Source organism: Choloepus didactylus, chromosome 7 (assembly GCF_015220235.1).
Source record: "Choloepus didactylus isolate mChoDid1 chromosome 7, mChoDid1.pri, whole genome shotgun sequence".
NCBI lineage: Eukaryota > Metazoa > Chordata > Mammalia > Pilosa > Megalonychidae > Choloepus > Choloepus didactylus.
Window position 1 is genome coordinate 82,360,558 of NC_051313.1, and position 22,826 is coordinate 82,383,383.

Sequence of the window (22,826 nt, forward strand, 5' to 3'; positions counted from 1 at the left end):
GAAGGCCACTGAAAGCAGACTTTTGCTGATGCTTTGGAGTTACTGGCCCAGAGTTTGCCCCGAGAAGCCAAGGCTAGAGACATTTTGGAGAATGCCATTTTGAAACACAACCTGGAAGCAAGCAGATACCAGCCACATGCCTTCCAAGCTAACAGAGATTTTCTGGATGCCAATGGCCTTTCTCCAGTGAAGGTATACTCATGTTTATGCCTTGGTTTGGACACTTTAATGGCTGTAGAATTGTAAATTTGTAACCAAATAAAACCCCTTTATAAAAGCCAATCCATTTCTGGTGTTTTGCATAACGACAGCATTAGCAAACCAGAACACTGACTAAAGAAGGAATAAAAGATCTCGACAAACCAAAAACTAGTAAAGAGACTGAATCAAAAATCAAAAACCTCCCAACAAAGAAGAATTAACACCAATCCTGCTCCAACTGTTCCACAAATTTGAAGAAGAGGGAACTCTCCCAAATTCATCCTATGAGGCCAACATCACCCTCAGACCAAAGCCAGATAAAGATACCACACAAAAAAGAGAAAATTACAGACAAATATCCCTCATGAAAATAGATGCAAAAATCCTCAAAAAAATACTAGCAAACTGAATCCAACAGCATATTTAAAGTATTATACAACACGATCAAGTGGGATTTACCCCAGGTATGCCAGCATGGTTCAACATACAAAAATCAATTAATGTAATACACCACATTATCAAAATGACAGGAATAGCCACATGATCAACTGAGTTGATGCAGAAAAGGCATTTGACAAAATTGAGCACCACTTCTTGATAAGAATATTTAGAAAGCCAGGAATAGAAATTTCCTCTACATGATGAGTGGTGTATATGCAAAACTCACAGCTACCATCATACATAATGGTAAAATACTGAAATATTTCCCTCTAAAATCAGGAGCAATACAAAGATGACCTATGTCACCACTGTAATTCAACACTGTACTGGAAATACTAGCTAGAGCAATTAGGCAAGAAAAAGAAATTAAAAGCATCCAAAATGAAAAGGAAGAAGTGAAAATTTCCCTATTTTCAGATGATATGATTTTATATACAGAAAATCCTGAAAAAAATCCACAACAAATCTTCAAAAGCTAGTATATCAATTCATTAACTTGACAGGGTTTAAGATCAACACCCCAAAATCAGTAGGGTTTCTATCCACTAGTAATGAACAATCACAAGAAGAATTCTAGAAAAAATCCATTTAAAATAGCAATGAAAACAAGAAAATATATAGGAATAAATCTAACCAAGGATTTAAAGGACTTGTACACAGAGAACTACAAAATATTGCTAAAATAAACTAAAGAAGGCCTAAATAAATGGAAGGATATTCTGTTCATGGATTGGAAGACTACATATCATTAAGATATCAATACTATGAAGAGCAAATTATAGATCAAATGAAATTCCAATCAATATTCCAACCTTCTTTGCAGAAATGGAAAAGCCAATCATCAAATTTTTAAGGAAGAGGAAGGGGCCCTGAATAACTAAAGTCATCATGAAAAAGAATGACGATGTTAGACTCACATTTCCCAATCCTAAAATGTATTATCAAGCCACAATAATCAAAAAAGCATGATCCTGGCACAAGAACAGACACATAGACCAATGGAATGTATTGAAAGTTCAGAAATGAACCCTCACACTTAAGGCCAACCAATTTTTGACAAGGAGCAAAGACCACTTAATGGGGAAAGAAATGGTGCTGGGAAAACCTGATGTCAATATGGAAAAGAATGAAGGTGGACACCTATCTCAAACCATATACAAAACTCAACTCAAAATACATCAAACAACTAAACATAAGAGCCACAACTATAAAAGTATTAGAAGAAAACCCAGGGAAGCATCTTCAGGATCCTGTGTTAGGCAAAGATCTCTTAAACTTTACACCCAAATCACAAGCAGCAAAAGAAAAAAACAGGTAAATGGGACCTCATCAACCTTAAATACTTTTGTGCATCAAAGGACTTTATCATGAAAGGAAAATGACAACCTACGCAATGGGAAAAATATTTGGAATTACATATCAGATAGGTGTTCAGTATCTAGAATATACAAAGAAATCCTTCAACTCAAAAACAGAGGCAAACAACCCAATTTATAAATGGGTAAAAGACATGAATAGACATTCCTCCAAAGAAGAGAAACAAATGCACAAAAACCAAATGAAAAGCTGCTCAATATTATGAGCCATTGGGGAAATACAAATCAAAACCACAATAAGGTATCATTTCATACCCATTATATTGGCTACTATTAAAAAATGAAAAATTATGAGTGATAGAGAGGATATGGAGAAATAGGAACACTCATTCATTTCTGGTGGCAATGTAAAATGGTGCAGCTGCTGCGGAAGACACTTTGGTAGTTCCTTAGAAAGTTATGTACAGATTACTATATGACCTGGCAATCTCACTTCTAGGTATATACCCAAAAGAACTGTAAACATGGATTCGAAGAGATATTTGCACACTGATGTTTGTAGCGGCATTATTCATAATTGCCAGGAGATGGAAGCAACCCAAGTGCCCATCAACCAATGAATGGATAAACAAAATGTGGTATATAAGTGCAATGGAATATTATTCAGCCATAAAAAGGAATGAATTCTTGATACATGCGACAACATGAAGGAAACCTGAAGACATCATTTTGAGTGAAATAAGCCAGACACAAAAGTACAAATATAGTATGATCTCACTGGTATTAAATAATTAGAATAAGCAAGCTCATAGAATCAAAATCTACAGTATAGTTTATGAGGGGTTGGGGAGGGAGTAGGAAATAGGGAGTGAAGGCTTAAAATTAACAATTTCTTCTTGGGACTATGGAAAAGTTTTGGTAATGGATGGTGGTGATAGCACAATTTATAAACATAATTAATAACAATGAAATATATATATGAATGTGGTTAAAAGGGGGAAATTTAAATTGTATAAAAGTTACTAGAATAAAAATGTTTTTAAAAATCCAAGGTACCACCTCCCTGTATTTGTGCCTAAGAGTCTCCTCCTGAATGCCTCTTTGTTGCTCAGATGTGGCCCTCTCTCTCTGGCTAAGCCAACTTGAAAGGTGAAATCACTGCCCTCCCCCCTACGTGGGATCAGACACCCAGGGAAGTGAATCTCCCTGGCAACGTGGAATATGACTCCCGGGGAGGAATGTAGACCCGGCATCGTGGGATGGAGAACATCTTCTTGACCAAAAGGGGGATGTGAAAGGAAATGAAATAAGCTTCAGTGGCAGAGAGATTCCGAAACGAGCCGAGAGATCACTCTGGTGGGCACTCTTACGCACACTTTAGACAACCTTTTTTAGGTTCTAAAGAATTGGGGTAGCTGGTGGTGGATACCTGAAACTATTAAACTACAACCCAGAACCCATGAATCTCGAAGACAGTTGTATAAAAATGTAGCTTATGAGGGGTGACAGTGGGATTGGGAATGCCATAAGGACCAAACTCCACTTTGTCTAGTTTATGGATGGATGTGTAGAAAAGTAGGGGAAGCAAACAAACAGACAAAGGTACCTAGTGTTCTTTTTTACTTCAATTGCTCTTTTTCACTCTAATTATTATTCTTGTTATTTTTGTGTGTGTGCTAATGAAGGTGTCAGGGATTGATTTGGGTGATGAATGTACAACTATGTAATGGTACTGTAAACAATCGAAAGTACGATTTGTTTTGTATGACTGCGTGGTATGTGAATATATCTCAATAAAATGATGATTAAAAAAAAAAATTCAACAGCAAATTATCATGAGAAAAATCTCAAAAAAAAAAAAAAAAAAAAATCCAAGGTACCACATAATACCAATAGTGAAACAGCAGTTAATCCATGGACTATTGTTAAAATGTGCTTCCATCAATTTTAACAAATGTACCACACCGATGCAAAGTTTTGATAATAGGATGGTATATGGGAACCCTGTATTTCATGCATGATTTTTCCGTAAACCCACAACTTCTCTATTAAAATAAAATAAATTTAAAAAATAAAAGATAACCCACAATGGGATGGTTTCGATAAGTACGTAGTTCTGTTATTTTCTTAATTATCATTACAAACTGATAGAACTAAAGACCAAAGAGAAGAGGTAGGCAAAGCTTAGTGGGAAGCACTCTCTAATTCTGAATTAATTGCAAGCTCTAGATGATATCTTATGCCAATAGGACACTGTGGAAATACACATGAGAAATATTTACAGTGTCAGTTGGGTTAGCCCAACTAGCAGCACAAGTTCCAAACAAGTAGAGAAAAGCCATGTTGAGTTTATTCCCCATGCAGTCTGGAAGAAAAGGGGCATTTAGTGATCTAGCCCAATTCCCTTACATTACAGATGAAAGCCAAATTATGCAGCAGGTTAGGATGCAGAGGTAGAATACACCTACTCCACTGTGTGATGACTTGTACCACCAAAAAAGGAAGAGGGAAGGAAGAAGGGGACGGGGGGGGGGAGAGAAAGGAAGAGAATGAGACAGAGAGCTCATATACATTAGCTGTAATCTATCGTTAAGGTCGTTTTGTCCTAATTCTGGAATTCAAACTCAGGCAGTCGGAATACAGAATCTAGAATTTTAGCACTTACATAACATCATCTCTCTAAAAAACATTAATAATACTAATAGATAATCTCTGTGTTACTTTTTTCAATCTGCTAAATTCATGTAATTATATAATAATGTTAACTTGATATGATATGCAGGCATTGGTCTGCCAGGGTTGAAAATATAACCCTCCCATGATATTAGAGTATTGAGACTGTGGTCTAGAATTAGGGAGGGAGGGAGGGAGGGGTTTTTTAGTTTCCTTCCCTTTCCCAGAAGCATAGGAAGAATTATACTGTGCAAAGTGCCTTAGGCTGTTTGGAGGAGATCTGCCATACCAATATAAATTTATAAATTTTTTGGACATGAATAAGAAACAGGAATTCTAAATAACACTAGTAACTAATACAATTCTGAATTTTGAGGGTAAAAGTCTGAACTCTAATTCCTCCTATGTTAGTCTTGCATGTTATAAAATATAACCCAATTATAAAGTGTTTCATAATGGCATACCTTGGAGATATTGTGGGCTCAGTTTCAGACCACTGCAATAAAGCCAATATCACAATTAAATGAGTTGCATTGAAGTTTTTGGTTTCCCAATGCATATATAAGTTATGTTTACACTATACTGAACTTAAGTGCAATAGTATTATGTCTAAAAAAAAACATACTTTAAAATGTTACAGAGACACTCAGTGAGCACATGCAGATGGAAAAATGGCTCTGATAGACTTGCTACATGCAAGGTTGCCACAAACCTTCAAATCGTGAAAAACGCAGTATCTTTGAAGCATGATACAGTGAAGTGCAATTAAATGAGGTATACTTGTATAGCAATTTTGTTTGCTGTGTACCTAATCGTGGGCAGAGCTTTTCTCTCACTCTAAAACAGAGATCAAGTCACCAATAAGCACCAATGTTAACAGAATCCAAATTGCAGTCCTATGCTGGCCGCTTGGGGCCCAGGCACTCTGCATTTTAACTCACCTTAAATATTAAATATTTAGGTTCAGGGGTTCTTTGACAGTCTAGATATAGCTGTAGTATTGCTTTAACTATCAGGAGAAATATCTTTCCACCTCAGAAGCAAAATTAATAATCATTAAACAGTGTAATTGACTGAGTGTTATAACATTGAGTTACATTTCAAATAAAGGTGTGCATTTTCCCACTGTCTTAAATTGTCAATAATTAAAGCCATCACTTAATGCAGTTTATTCAGTAACCATTAAATAACCCAAGAAGGGGAAAGCTTAATAAACTGTATACATGTATTTTATTGTTGCACAGTATTTTATATAACTCTGTGTACACATAAACATACCTCATTAATTCAGACAGCACTAATTTAGAGAGTGGTTTATGCAGACACTGAATGTTTTTGAAACTGTTCAAATACAAAATCTCTGTTAGAATCAATGATGCAGCATTTAAATGTGTCAAGGGTTAAAAGGAAAAAGGAAAAAGTTCAAAGTCTTAGATACTCTTTTAGATTTTTGTAAGTGGATTACCATTTTGAAATTAAAGTGTTAATTGTAGGGTATGTTGAAACTCACTGTATGAGAAAGTATTTGGGAGATAGAATAGCATGGCTGTTAGACTGAACCGAATGGGAGTTTGAATCCTAGCTCTGCCACTTAACTAGCTGGGTAAATTATAATTATGGGAATGCTGACTTTAAAGTATGAGAATGGGGAAATACTTGGAATTGGGTGTGTTGAAGAAAATTTTGATCACACATACAATCACTGCGTGTATGTCCTTATCCAGACTCTGACTGAAGTAGACAATGATTAAGCAAATAACAAAACCAAAAGTATCCCTGACACTCAGCTGTTGATTCCAAAAATAAGGCCAACCACTGGTCCAAAGATATCTTAAAACAAGGCTACCTCTGGCATTGAAAGATGGGACTTAGGCCCCAGAAAGACATGGAGAGCTAAGCAATTTTGACACGTCACTGAACTCTTAGATCCATTGCCATTCATTAGTAAAATGGGGATAACACATAACTCATAGGGTTGTTGGAAGGATTTAATTAAATGACCTAATTCTTCAATAAATGGTATTTTTTTTATTATTTGGTAAGGTAATGATATTAACATAACTTTAAAAAACAAATGTTTGGTCTAACTAAGAGAGACTTTTTCAATAGAAGTCATATAAACAAAAATAGGGTGCTGAAATTCAGATGATCAATTTTTTTTTAAAGCTGAAAGTAACGTCACTTTGCCAACCCATTCTAGGGTCATTTAAATAATTTCTAGATAAACTAAATTATGCTTAATCTTTGCAGATCAAACAGCTAAGTTTCAAATTTAAAAATTGAAGAATTTTCCCCAAGTGATATACTAGATTACATCCAGGGTGTCTTGATTCCTAGTCAATGTTGTTTCTGTCATAATCATGGTTTTGCCTCCTTCCCATTTTTCTATTTTTTTCTAATGCAGAATCTTTTTTTTTCAAATGAATCTTACTTGGAACCACAATAAACACCTTAAACAGAATAAGTATGAAGAGAGCCTTGGCCCTCCTTTGACTCCCCACAAACCTTGCACCCTTGAAACACCTTTGTGAAGAACCCTCGACATCTGTGGAATACAGATTGAAAACCATTGTGTTCTACGCTGCTGCACCGTTTCTAAGCAGCCTAATGAAGGGGGATGGGGATAAAGAATTGAATATTTTTATTCACTTTTGAAAGTAATAAATCTGTTTGGACATTATACCACACTTAACAAGGCTTCTTCTATTCTGCATTATTAAAAGAATGTCAGATATACGTATTTAACTTTATTAAAAGGCTTTTTCTTCATAGGGCTTATGTGATAGAATGTGTTCATCTAACTAATTTAGCAGCGAGTAAATTCTTTCTTGTGACTTTCTAGCCCCTTAATATCTTTTATGCCATATTTTCTTTCTCCTGAAAAATGCTAAGTAGAATGTCATATATATGAGAATATGTATATTTATATAAAATCATGTACAAGAGAGCAAGCAAGAAAGAAAACAAGTGCCTAATATAGTAATAGAGTTAGGCTTGTACTAAGCCTTTTACATATATTTTCTCATTTGACTTTCAATTTACTCGAATATACCTAGACCTCAAATGCCCATGGATATGAATGCAGACATATTCTTCAGTCCAAAGACCATTCAGGCGTGCATCCAAATAGATACTTAGGGAAGAGGGAGTATTACTTAACCTATGTCAGACTGAGTCTCATTTATAACTCAGCATCAACTAATCAATCCTGTGAGGTAGGCATTATTGCTTCCATTTCACAGGAAGAAAAAGGAGACTGAAGGTGATGAAGTAACTTACTAAGCCATGCAGCTAATAAATGACAGGGCTGGGATTTGAACCCAGGTGGCTCTGATTAGACAGCTCATGCTCTTTTCTACTTGGCAGTTCTGTTTCTCCTTAGTATTATACCTATATTTAGGCTAACTTGCACTAGTAAAGAGAGGAGTATGTTCACTGTTTCATGAAGGCCCCCTGTGTGCCAGGGGCTTTTGACCTTATAACATGGTGCTAGCAATGATTTTGCAAGGTATGGATTGCCATCCCCATTTACTTATGGGAACTATTTTAAATTGGATTCCATGGAAAGAGACACAAGATGAGGGTTCTTATGCAATCTGATTCATTAAGGAAATGCTCTGAAGAAAATAGGAAAGAGGTGGGGGAAGCAGGGCTTGGAAAAGGAATAAGTCACATACGGGTTGGATTTCAAGCAAAATCCTTCAGCCCAATATGGCAGGAGACCTTTGGAATGTAAGGCAAGTCACTTTCTCATTCCCACACTTGTCAGTCATGGGCCAAGGACCATGGAGGAACAGGAGTGGAGAGGGCATATGAAAACAAACTACCAGACTCACAGAAGCCAGGGTAGCAGTCCAGCAAAACAGTAGAAGCATCCCAGAGGATCTAGGTGGAGCACAGCTTTGCATATCAGAAAGCACAATAACTTGCTAAAGTTCACAGAGATAGCATGTGTCTGAGCCAAGATTCCAAGCCCAATACTCTTTCTGTAACACCCCACTAATGATACCTAATAGCTAAGTGATTTGCTTTTAACAATTAAATCAGATCATCAGATAACTATCAGTGTGAGTGGAAGTTAGATTGGGACAAGTATATTGTGATTGTACATTCTACATCTTCTTGAACTATATGATTTCACAGAGTTTAAAAACTGATTATTTAATGTATCACTGAAAATAATTTTTGTATTTTCCAAGATTTTCATCTTATTAATTAAAAAAAAATCTTTTAAGATTATGCATCCTTATATTTTTCTGAATTCCTCTTTTTTAAAAGTTTTGAATTGTAATTGACATATAATAAACTGTATACATATTTAAGGTGTAAAATTTGATAGTACGCACACACAAACACACACACACACAACCTTGAGATCTTCACCACACTCAACATTAAGGACATATCCATCACTACCCAGTTTCCTCAGTCTCTTCATAAAGCCCTTTCTCACTCCTTCTCATATCAACCTCCCTTCTCCCCACTTGACCAGACAAGCACTGATCTATTTTCTGCATTACTGTAGATTGGTTTGCATTTTCTAGAATTTTATATAAATGTATTCATACAGTTTGTACTTCTTTTTGTCTGGCTTCTTCCTTTTAGCATAAATATTTTGAGATTCTTCCATGTGGTAGTATGAATCAATAGGTTGCTTTTATTGCTAAGTAGTATTCCACTGTACAGTTACACAGTTTTTGGCTATTACAAATAAGGCTTCTATGAGCATTTGTGTAAAGTCTTTGCATGGACATGTTTTCATTTCTCTTGGGTGAATACCTAGGAGTAGAATGTCTGGGTTGTTTGGCAAGTATTATGTTTAACATTTTAAGAAACTGTCAAATTGTTTTCCCAAGTGGTTGTGTCATTTTGCTTTCTCACTAGCAAAGTACTAGTTACAGTTCTTCCACATACTTCCCAGCACTTGTTAAAGTTAGTCTTTTTAAATTTTATTTAATCTACTAAGTGTGTAGCGGTATCTCACTGTGGTTTTAATTTGCTTTGCCCTTATCACTGCAGTTGAGTGTCTTTTCATGGGCTTACTTGCCATCCTTATATCTTGTTTGCTGAAATGTCTGTTCTTTTATAATTCTTTTTATTTTAATGAATTTTGAGAGTTCTTTATCATATTTGCAAATATTTTCTCTGAATATGTGACTCCTTTTTTCATTCTCTTAACATTGCCTTTCAAGAAGTTTTTGTTTTTATTTTTATTTTTTCTTTCATGGCTCTTATTTATGGTATATCTAAGAAATTTTGCATAACCAAAGGTAACCAAGATTCTCTCCTATGCATTATTCTTTAATTACATAGTTTTGACTTTACATTTAGTTATAATCCATTCTGAGTAAATTTTATATATGTATGAGGTATAAGCTGAAGCTCATTTTTTGGCATATGAGTATATACTTTTTTTGGTATCATTTGATGAAAGGACTTTCATTTTGTCACTGAATTGCATTTACGCATTAGTAAACAATCCTTTGTCCATGTATATGTGTATCTATTTTCTATTAGATTTTAGGGTTTTCCATTCTGTTTCATTAATTCACTTGCCTATCTGCATGCCAATACCACATTGTTTTTATTACTGTAGCTTTATTTATAAGGAGTCTTGAAATTCGGTAATTTTAGTCCTCTAACTTTGTTCTTCTTTGTAAGAGCTGTTTTGTCTATTTGTTGGTCATTTGTATATCTCCTTTGGATAAATGTCTGTTCAAATCTTTTTCCCATTTTTAAAATTGGTTGTTTGTCTTTCTGTCATTGAGTTGTAGGAGTTCTTCATATTTTGGATTCTAAACTCTTACCAAATATAGTTTCCAAATATCTCTCCCATTCCATAGGTTATCTTTTTCTTTCCTGATGAAGTCCCTTGTTGCTCAAATTTTTTTAAATATGATTAAGTGCCATTTATCTACTTTGTTGTTGTTGATCATGCTTTTGGTGTAAAGTCTAAGAAACCATTGCCTAAAGTAAAGTTCTAAAGATGTTTCCTTCTGCTTTCTTCTAAGAGTTTTATGGTTTTGTTTCTCATATTTAGGTTTTTGATTCATTTTGAGTTAAATTTTGTATATAGTATGAGGTAGGGGTACACGCTCATTCTTTTGCCTATGACTATTCACTTCTCCCAGCACCATTTGTTGAAGAGACTGTCTTTCCCCATTGAGTAGATGTGGCACCCTTATCAAAAATCAGTTGGTCTGGGAAGATGGCAGAGTGAGGCAGAACTGGCTTCTCATCCATTAGAGTAGCTAGAAAGGGGCTGGAGGACACCAAGGACTGCAGTTCCAGGGTGTGAACAGCCATAGAAGCTCCCCCACAGTATGTGGAGGGAACACCTGACAAAAATTGAGGAGAGATAGCAGCTGGAGGGTTGCGGTCAGTGAGTTTCCCATCTGGACCACCCACCCCCTTCCCAAGGTCAGCAGCAGCAAAACCACCACTGGGCAAGGGAATGAGTAGTGGCTCTCCACTCCTGTTCACCTACCTTGATGGTTTACTGGAGGGAGATCATCTGGCCAGAGAGTGGGGAGCTCCCTTGAGGGAACCAGGCAGGGAGCGATTGCTCTCCCACCACAGAAGTGGGGGGTGGGAGTGGGGTGCAACAAAGCAAGGAAAGGTACAGGCACCATATCAGTGATCAGGAGCACTGCCCACACCTTGGAGACCTGCCAGTGAGGTGGGCAGAGAACTGGAAGGCAGGGCCAACATCAGGCTCCCTGCCTACCTGCTCTAGGCCCATATTGCAGCCCCAGGACCTGGATTTCCAGAGCACATGGAGATCCCATGCACTGATTGGTTCCCCACCAGGTTTGGACTCTACCCACCACACAGGAGAAGTTCAGAGAAGACCTACTTGAGAACTCCAACTGTTGGTAGCTTTGGGAAACTGCACTCCAGTAAGCTGTACCTCAGGAGCACCACCTGTTGGTAGAATTGGGAAAATGCACTGCAGCAAACCAAATTATATATAAACACTCAATGAATTCTGCACATCCCAAAATAAGCCTATCAAGACAAGCAAATGCCCCAAAGCCAGCAGAAAATTACAAAGCACTTAAAGGATATAGAAGAAATGGAGAATCCAAATGAACAAGTTAAAAAGTTGCAAGAGACACAAAATTTGGAGCAATTAGCCAAAAAGTACACACAAACATCAGTATTATGGCTCAGGATATAAAGGACATGAACAAGACTCTAGAAGAGCATAAAGAAGAATTTGCAAGAGTGAATTTTAAAAATATGGATCTTATGGAAATAAAAAATACTGTTGACCAAACTAAAAATATTCTTGAAACACATAACACCAGAGTTGGAGAAGGAGAGGAATGAATTCATGACCTCGAGGATAAGTGGTGGAAAGTGAAAGCACAGAAGAATGAACAGTGAAAAAAATTGAAAAATTTGAAATGGATCTCAGGGAAATGATGGACAACATGAAGCACACAAATATAAGAGTCATTGGTGCTCCAGAAGGGGAAGAGAAAAGGGCTTGGAAGAGTAGTCAAAGAAATTGTAGGGGAAAACTTCCCAACCCTTCTAAAAGACACAAATATGCATGTTAAAGACACCCAATGAACTCCAAATAGAATAAATCCAAATAAACCTACTCCAAGACATATACTGATTAGATTGTCAAATGCTGAAGAGGAGAAACTTCTGAAAGCAGCAAGAGAGAAGCAACTCACCAAATACAAGGGAAACAACAAAAGACTAAGCACTGGCTACTCAGTGGGCACCATGGAGGTGAAAAGGCAGTGGTATGATATATTTAAGAGTCTGAAAGAGAAAAATTGCCAGCCAAGAATTCTTTATCCATCAAAGCTCTCCTTCAAAATAGAGGGAGAATTTAAAAATTTTATAGACAAACAAATGCTGAGAGAATTTATTAACAAGAGACCGTCCCTGCAAGAAATACTAAAGAGAGCTCTACCAGCTGAGGAAAAAAAAAGAAAGGAGAGAGAGGTCTGGAGAAGAGCACAGAACTGAAGACTTATTAGTAAGGGTAACTTGAAGGAAAAAAAGACAGAGGGAAAAAACAGATTTAACAACTAAAAACCAAAGGATAAGATGGCTGGTTCAAGAACCCCCTTTACAGTAATTACTTTGAATGTGAATGGATTAAACTCTCCAATTAAAAGATACATAATGGATTTAAAAATGTGACCCAGCAATATGCTGTTTATAAGAGACTCATCTTAGACCCTGCGACACAAACAGTGAAAGGATGGAAAAAAATATTCCATGCAAACTGCAACCAAAATAAAGCTGGGTGTGGGGTAGCTATACCAATATTGGATAAAATACAATTTAAATGCACAGATTTCATAAGAGATAAAGAAGGACACCATATATTAATAAAAGGGATAATTCACCAAAAGAAATAACAATTATAAATATTTATGCATCCAATCAAGGAACTCCAAAATACATGAGAAAAAATATTGCCTAAATTGAAGGGAGCAATAGACACGTCTACAATAACAGTGAGAGATTTCAATACACTATTCTTTTCTATAGATAGAACAACTAGACAGAGGACCAATAAGGAAATTGAGAACCTAAACAATATGATAGATGAATTAGACTTAACAGACATATATAGATCATTACATCCCAAAGTACCAGTATAGACATTCTTCTCTAGTGCCCATGGAACATTTTCCAGTATAGATCATCTTCTGGGGCAAAAAACAAGTCTTAATAAATTTTAAAATATGGAAATTATTCAAAGCACATGCTCTGACCACAATGGAATGCAACTAGAAATAAACAACCACCAAACAACCAGATCTTTCACAACTATATGGAGGCTAAACAACACACTCCTAAAGAACCAGTGGGTAAAAGAAGAAATTGCAAGAGAAATTGGTGAATATCTAGAGACAAATGAAAATGAGAACACAATATATCAAAACCTGTGGGATGCAGCAAAGGCAGTACTGAGAGGGAAATTTATAGCTCTAAATGCTTATATCAAAAAGCAAGAAAGAGCTAAAACTAAAGACCTAATTGAACAACTGAAAAGGCTAGAGAATGATCCACAAAACTAACCCTAAAGCAAGTAGACAAAAAGTAAGAAATAACAAAGATAAAAGCAGAAATAAATGACCTGGAGAACAACAACAACAACAACAACAACAACAACAACAAAACAAAACAAAAAAACAACCAAACAAACAAAAAACAATAGAGAGAATAAATAAAACCAAAAGTTGATTCTTTGAGAAGATCAACAAGATTGTCAGATCCTTAGCTGGACTGACAAAGTAAAAAAGAGAGAAGACCCAAATAAACAGATTCAGAAATGAGAAGGAGATAGTTACTATAGATCCTGAAGAAATTAAAAAAAAACCATGAGTATTCTATGAACAACTGTATGCCAACAAGATAGATAAATTAAAAGAAGTGGATAATTTCCTAGAAACACATGAGCAACCTAGACTGACCCAAGAAGAAACAGAAAACCTCAACAAACCAATCACAAGCATAGAAGACCTCAACAAACCAATCACAAGCAAAGAGATCCAATTGGTCATCAAAAATCTACCAACAAATTAAAGTCCAGGGCCAGATAGCTTCATGGGAATTTTACCAAACTTTCCAAAATGAATTGACACCATCCCTGCTCAAACTGTTTCAAAAAAACTGAAGAAAAAGGAACACTACCTAATTCATTTTATGAAGCTAATATCACTGACATCCAACCCAGATAAAGACACTACAAAAACAGAAAGCTATAGGCCAATCTCCCTAATGAATATAGATGCTAAAATCTAAAACAAAATACTTGCAAATCAAATCCAAAGGCACATTAAAAGAATTATATACCACAACCATGTAGGGCTCGTTCCTGGAATGCAAGGGTGGTTCAACATAAGAAAATCAATCAATGTAATTCAACACATTAGCAAATCAAAAGCAAAAAGTCAAATGATCATCTTGATAGATGCTGAAAAGGCATTCGACAAAATTCAACATCCCTTTTTGATAAAAACACTTCAAAAGTTAGGAATTAAAGGAACCTTCCTCAATATGATAAGGGGAATATATGGGAAACCCACAGCCAGCAAAGAATTCAACAGTGAGAGACTGAAAGCCTTTCCCCTAAGATTGGGAACAAGACAAGGATGCCCACTGTCACCTCTATTATTCAACATTGTGCTAGAAGTTCTAGCGAGAGCAATTCACCAAGATAAAGATATCAAAGGCATCCAAATTTATAAAGGAAGAAGTAAAACTGTCATTATTTGCAGATGATATTATCTTATATTTGAAAAATCCTGAGAATTTGGCCACAAAGCTACTTGAGCTAATAAACAAATTCAGCAGAGTGGCAGGACATAAGATTAATGCACACAACTCAGTGAAGTTCCTATGCTCTAGTAATGACCTAACTGGAGAAGCAATAAAAAAATTCCATCCACAATAGCAAGTAAAAAAAATCAAGTACCTAGGAATGAACTTAACTAAGGATGTAAAAGACCTCTACACAGAAAATTACAAAATTTTACTAAAAGAATAAAAAAGGACCTAAATAAGTGGAAAAATATTCCACATTCATGGATAGGAAGACTATTATTAAGATGTCAATTCTACTGAAATTGATCTACAGATTCAATGCAATCCCAATCTAAATTCCAACAACCTACTTTGCAGACTTGGAAAAGTTAGTTATCAAATTTATTTGGAAGGGAAAGGGGCCTCAAATTGCCAAAAAAGTCCTAAAAAAGAAGAACAAAGTGGGAGGACTTACACTTCAAGACTTTGAAGCCTACTATAAAGCTACAGTGGTCAAAACACCATGGTACTGGCATAAAGACAGACATATTGATCAATGGAATCAAATTGAGAGTTCAGAAATAGACTCCCAGATATACGGTAATCTGGTAATAATGGCTTGGAGTCATGTTGCCCAGAAAAACATGTCCTTAATCTTATTCCATTCCTGTGGGTGTGAATTCATTGTAAAATAGGACCCTTAGAGGGGGTTATTTCAGTTAAAATGTGGCCCACCTGAATTAGGATGGATAGTATTCTATTACTGAAGTCCATATATGGAAAGCTACAAAGAGATATCTGAAGGAGCACCAGAAGCTGGAAGTCAATGCAAGTGAGAAGCCAGGAGGAGCTGGCATGAACACTGTCATGTGACAGAAAAGCCAAAGACCAAGGATCACTGGATCATCAGCAGCCAGCCCTCAAATTCAACATCTTCTGGGAGAAAACATCACCTTGGAGATGCCCTGATTTTGGATTTTTCCCACCCCCCAAACTGTAAGCTAAAAATTCCCATTGCTTTTGCCAACCCATTGCATGCTATTTGTTTTAGCAGTCAGGAAAATAAAACAATATTCTAGATATTTTATTTTTTAGTAGCTATTTTAAATGGAATTTTCTTGATTTCCTATTCAGAATGTTCATGATGAGTGTATGGAAACACTACTAATTTTTGCATGTTGATCTTGTACCCTGTAACTTTGCTGAATTTGTTCATTAGCTCTAGTAGCTTTCTTGTGGAATTTTCAAGATTTTTGATATATAGGATCATGTCATCTGCAAATAGGGAAAGTATTACTTCTTCCTTTTCCATTTGGATGCATTTTATTTTTTTCTTGTCTAATTTTCCCAGCTAGAAATTCCAGTAGAGTGTTGAATAATAGTGATGACAGTGGGCACCCTTGTTTTGTTACTGATCTTGAGGAAAGCTTTCAATCTTTCACCATAGAGTATGATGGGTTTCTCATTTATGCCTTTTATCAAGTTAAGGATATTTCCTTTTATTCCTAGTTTTTTGAGGTTTTATCAAGAAAGGGTGCTGGATATTGTCAAATGCCTTATCTGCATCAATTGAGATTATCATGTGGTCTTTGCCCTTCATTCTATTAATGTGGTGTATTACATTAATTGATTTTCTTAGGTTGAGCCACCCTTGTATTCCTGGGGGAAATCACACTTGATCATGATGTGTAATTCTTCCCCAACATTTTGATTACTATATGTCTTGGAGTAGGCATCTTAAAGTTTATCTTGTTTGGAATTCACTGTGATTTGTGGATGTGTCTATTCATGCCTTGTATCAGAGTTGGGAAATTTTTAGCCATTATTTTCTCAAATATTCTTTCTTCTCCCTTTCCTTCTCTCCTCTGGGATTCTAATAATGCATATGTTTATGCTTCATGTTGTCCCACAGGTCCTTTAGGGTCTGTTAACTCTTTTCCATATTTTTCTCTATCCACTTTTCAGACTGTATGATTTCAATCATCCTCCCTTTTAGTTCACTGATTCTTCATTCTGCCTGTTCAGATATGCTGTTGAATGCCTGTGGTGCATTTTTAATTTCAATTATTGTGTTTTTCAACCCCATACATTCTGTTACATTTCTTTTTAAACTTTCTAATTCTTCTGGGGTTTTTTTTTTTTTTTTTTTTCTGTATGTGCATGGTCTTATTGATACCCTTTAGTTCTATACCCATGTTTTCCTTTAGCACATTGGTCTGATTTAGGAAATTTTGCTGAATGTTTTGATTAGTTTTCCCAATATCTGTGCTTCCTCTCTTGTTTTAATTTTTCCCTTGGATGATGTTAGGGCATTTATTTTTATGCACTTACTCTCAAAGTCAGTTTCTCTGTCTTGTCTTAGGTTTTAGTGTAGATTGGCTGTGTGTTAGGGCTCCTCTTTAATGCTTGGTCCAGTTTATATGGAACCTTTATAGCAGCCCATAGTTAACAGTCCAGTTTTTACTCTATTTGCTTCTTATCCTGAGCATGTACAGTAACTTTCATGATTACCCTAATATGTGTAACTGTCTCCCCTCCAGGAGAGGGTTTGCTTTCCTCTGTTCCTCCTCCAGGAGTCCTGGGATGTTCTCTTTGCTTTCAAACAAATTTTATTCCCCAATATCTATGATTTGCTCAACTTTTCTCCCACTCTTGCTCATCCTTTCACTCCAGCTTTCAGCCCTAAGTCTGGACTGCAATACAGAAACTTGGTTTTCCCTTTCTCTGTGGCTTTTATGCCTCCATTAACTTCTACATTATGGGATCCTGACCCATGGAGTCAGATGAAGTCAATATTCACAGACAGGTGGATTTTTTCATTTAGGTTCACTAGCAATTAGAAGCTAGGCTGGGAGTATGCACAACTTGCCAAAAGTACTTCTGCAGGTCACTCTGGGTTCCAGAGCGGGGCTTCTTTGAATATGTGCACATACCAACTACCAGGGACTAAGTCACTGCCATTGGTGGTTCTGTGGTCAGTTGCCAGGCAGGAGATGCCCAGGGTGGAGGGCCGCTGTGTGTCTCTTTAACCACATGGATCTGAGCATGGTGGAGGGGTCTGGACTGGCAAGTCTGCCTCAGCCCTCTCCTACCATTTTTAGGTGGGATTTTTTTCCCCTTGATTCAATGCTGATAGAATCATTCTCTGGTGTTGATCATCCTCCAGAGTTCTAAGAGAATTGAACCTGCCCTTTTATTTAGCTGTCTCTAAGTGGAAACATTAGTGGTTATATCTTATGCCAACATCTTGATGATGTTACTCTGCTTCATATGTTTCAAAGCTCTGTTATTATTTGCATAAACAGTTTGGATTGTTATTTCCTCTTGGTTAAATGACTCTTTATCATTATGAAATAACCTCTTTATCCTTGATAATGTCCTTTGCTCTGAAATCTACTTTTTCTAATATTAATATACAGACTCCAGCTTTCTTTTGATTAGTGTTTTCTTGGTATATGCTTTTCTATGCTTTTATTTTTAACCTATTTGTGTCTTTTTTATTTAAAGTGTGTTTTTTGTAGGTAGCATAGAGTCGGGTTTTGGCTTGTTATCCAATCTGACAATCTCTGATTTAACTGATGTATTTAGATAAATCTACAATAGTTTGTGATTATCGATATGGTTAGATTTAAATTTATTATCTTGTTATTTTTTATTTTTTCCACCTATTCTTTATCCCTTTTTTCCCTTTTTCTGCCTTCTTTTAGATTAATTGAATATTTTAAATTAGTCCATTTCGTCTTCTTTGTTGGCTTATTAACTCTGTTTTATTACTTTAATGGTGGCTGTAAAGTGTATAATATATATATCTCTAACTTATCATAGTCGAACTTCAAATAACATTATACCCCTTTTCTACAATGTGAAGACCTTACAAAAGTGTGCTTCTATTTCTCCTGTCCCTGCCTTTGTGCTATTATAATATTTTACATTTACATACACTACAGGCCCCACACTTCATTGCTAGCATTTTTGTTTAATCAGCCAATTATTTTTAAAAGAGATTTAAAATAAGAAGAAATCTCATGTACTTACCCATGTAGTTATCATTTTCAGAGCTCTTTCTTCCTTTGTGTAGATCCATATTTCCATCTGGTATCCTCTGCCTGAAGGACTTTAATATTTCCTGTAGTGAGGATCTGCTGGTGGTGAATTCATCCAGCTTTTTCTCATACATGAAAAGGTCCTTATTTCACCATTTCTTTGAAAGATATTTCCAGTAATTACAGAAGTTTGGGTTGACAGTTTTTTCTTTAGATACTTAAAGATGTTTTTCCACTGTATTCATGCTTGCATTGTTTACAAGAAGCAATCTGTTGTCAACCTTTCTTTTTGCTCCTTTCTATATTACCTGTCTTCTTTCTCTGGCTGATATTAATATATTTTTCTATTTATCAGCTGTTTTTAGGAATTTTATTGTGATATGCACTGATGTTATTTTATTCATGTATTTTAAGCTTGGGGTTTACTGGAATTCTTGTATAAGTGGGTTTATCATTTTTATCAAATTTGCAAAATTTTTGGCCATTATTTCTTTAAATATATTTTCTCTCCTCCTTTCTCCAGCAACTTAAGTTACACACATATTAAGCAACTTAACATTGTCCCACAAGTAACCAGTGCTTTCTTCATTTTTTATTTGATGCTCTTTTCTCTCTTTTTCACTTTGTTTGCACATCTTTTCTTCTGCAAAGTCTCATCTACCATTTATCCCATCCAGTAACTTTTTATACCACACATTGTAGTTTTCATCTATAGAAATTCAGTGTGTCATTTTTTTTATCTTTCATATGGCTACTTAACTTTTCAAACATATGAAATATAATCATAATAATTGTTTCAATGTCTTCCTCTGCCAATTCTATGTATGTGTCAGTTCTTGGTCAATTTCAATTGACTGATTATTCTTCTCATTATGGATCATAATTTCCTGCTTCTTTGCCGGCTTTGTAATTTTTTTATTGGATGTCAGGCATTGTGAATTTTGTCTTGTTGAGTGCTGGATATTTTTGTTTTACTACAAGTATTCTTGTCTTTTGTTGTAGGATTCAGTTATCTGCAAATAGTTTGATCATTTCAGGTCTTGCTTTTAAGATCTGTTGGGTAGAACTGGAACAATTTCTCAGTCTAAGGCTAATTATTCCTCACAACTGAAACAAGATCCTTGTGTATTCTACCTAACTCTCTACCAATTATGAGATTTCCCTGTCTGGTAGGTAGAAAAAGCACTATTCCTGGCCCTCTGTGAGTTCCAGGTACTGTTACCTCTAATCCTTCCCAGAGGTTCCTTACTGGGTTTTGAGTAGTTTGCTCACTTGAATACCCTGATCAGGATGCTACTAAATACCCAAGGGGTACCTTCCACAGATCTTCAGAGTTCTTGCTCTGTACAGCTCTTTCCTCTCTGGTACTCTGTCCAGCAAGCTCTAGTAACCTTGTTCTGCCAGAGTTTCACCTCTGTCTCCTCAACCTAAGGAGTTTGCTGGGTTCTGCCTGAGCTCCTCTCCTTGCACTGCAACCTGGAAACTTTCTCAAGGCAGTATGGGGCAATCATATGGATCACCTCATTTATTTCCTCTCTCTTAGGGATCACTGTGCTTTGTTATTGGCCAATATCTTAAAAACCATTATTTCATATACTTTGTCCTTTTTTTTTTTGTTTCAGGCATTAGATCAAATCTAGTCCCTGTTACTACATCTTGGTTGAAAGCAAAATTCCTCCTGATAATTTTTAAAATTGGAAATATTATTACTCTAGTCATGTAGGAGTACAGAGAAGTTTATCAAATGGAAAGACATATCTCAATAAAGTGCCACTCTGGAAATTCTAAGGGCAATATGAAAACACAAAAGTTAGAAGAGAAGGAGATAGCATGTTATGAATGGCTCCGCATTATCTAAACTCAAAACTTTCTCCTTTTTAAAGATTCTATTCCATAGAACTGGCAGCATTGCCTGGCCACAATACATGTTATATAAGACTGACCTGCCTTAAAATGCATGAAGCAACCTTTATTTAGAATTAATTTTCATCCTTTGGTCTTCTATGAATTCTCAGCTTCAAAATGTCAAAAGGTTTCAGAAGTTTAATTGAAATGGTGTCATTCCTTTCCAAATTCTGAACTATGCCTTCTAATAATGACTCTGATTATTACATCTAACTCTTAATTCTCATTTTTTGCAAACTGTAAAATGAGGAGACTAAAAAGTGGTTATGCATTGATCAAATATACTACAACGTTACATCTAAACAAATACTTCCCTGCAATACCCAAACCAATCAAATGATTTGGGAATTAATAGTAGAAATAAATATATGAACCTAGAAGAAAATAGGTCTCATTATTTTGCCCTTTCTTTCCTGACGACTCTCTTTGCCTCTGCTCAGTTTTGTTCTGCACTTTGCTCTCTGTAGCTCAGGAAAACAGAAGAACACAAGGAAGGAGCTGCTGGCATTCACTAATAAGGGCTGTGCCAGGCAGATGGCAGAAGTAATAAGGTCTTAGGGAACTGGGTGCCGTGAAACACTAGAATTAAGATGACTCAGATTAGAGGGTATGTACCGGTGGTCTAAAGTAGTTATGTCAGTTGGTGACATGGGAATAAATTCCTGAGCACCATGAATATTAATCACTTGAACTTGAGTGACAGAATGGTAAGGAATTACCATATACCATAGAACTTAAGAGAAGCTAGGACCCTGAAAAATAAATACCAGAGGTCTCTTTCAGATCTTTGCAACTGCACAATTACAGTCAAGTTTCAAATAAATTTGCTGTTATACCTAAGATAAAAATTACAATTATTAAGGGCTTATCAAGTACCTGTCACAGTGTTAACCACTTGATACATATGCTATATTTAATCCTCACAGCAATTATGGAAGAGTCATACTGTTGTCCACATTTCACAGATAAGATAACTGAGGCTAAGAGAGATGGAGTCATTAGTCCAACACTAATTATATGGAAGAACCATTATTTGATCCCAGGCCTAATTCCAAAGCCATTTTCTTCTTTGTATTTAATTATTAATTTTTGAATATATAATTGATGCAATAAAGTATGGAATTGAAAAAGTGAAAAACGGCTGTTTTGGTTTGCTAAAGCTAACGAAATGCAATATACCAGAAATGGGTTGGCTTTCACAATGGTATTTATTAGCTTACAAGTTTACAATTCTAAGGCCATGAAAATGACCAAATTAAGGCATCAACAGGATGATACCTTCTCTGAAGACCGGCTACCAGCAAGCTTGGACTCCTCTGTCAGGTAGCAAGGCACATGATGAAATCTGCTGATCCTTCTCTTCTAGGTTTTGCTGCTTCAACTTCTGGCTTTTTCTCTAAACTTTTTCTCTGAACTTCTCTGGTGTTTCTCTTAATTTCATCTCTTAGCGTCTGTGTCTGTTTTATTCTCTTATAAAGGACTCAGTAAGGGAATTAAGACCCACCTTGAATGGGGTGGGTCACATCTCAATTGAAATAACCTAATTAAAAAGTCCCAATAGGTCTAAATCCACAGGAATGGGTTAAAAGAATTTCATATTCTTTTAACCCACCAAAAATGTACCTTTTAAACCACCAAAAATGTACCACCAAAAATGGCCTTTTTGGTGGTACATAACAGCTTCAAACCAGCACAATGGCATAAAGTAAAAAGTAAATCTCCCTCCTCTCACTATCCCCAGCCACATAGTTTCCTCTTAGTCAGCAACCACTTTATTGCTTTGTGTATACATCTAGAGATGTTTTACCTGCTATATATATCCACTGGGTCTTTTCTTATACAAAGGCTAGTGTATTATGTGTGCTTTCTGCAGTTTGCTTTGTAACCCTAACAATTTATCTTGGAGATCCTTCCCTGTAAGTAGATAAAGGTCTGCCTCATTCATTTTAACTACTACATAGTATTA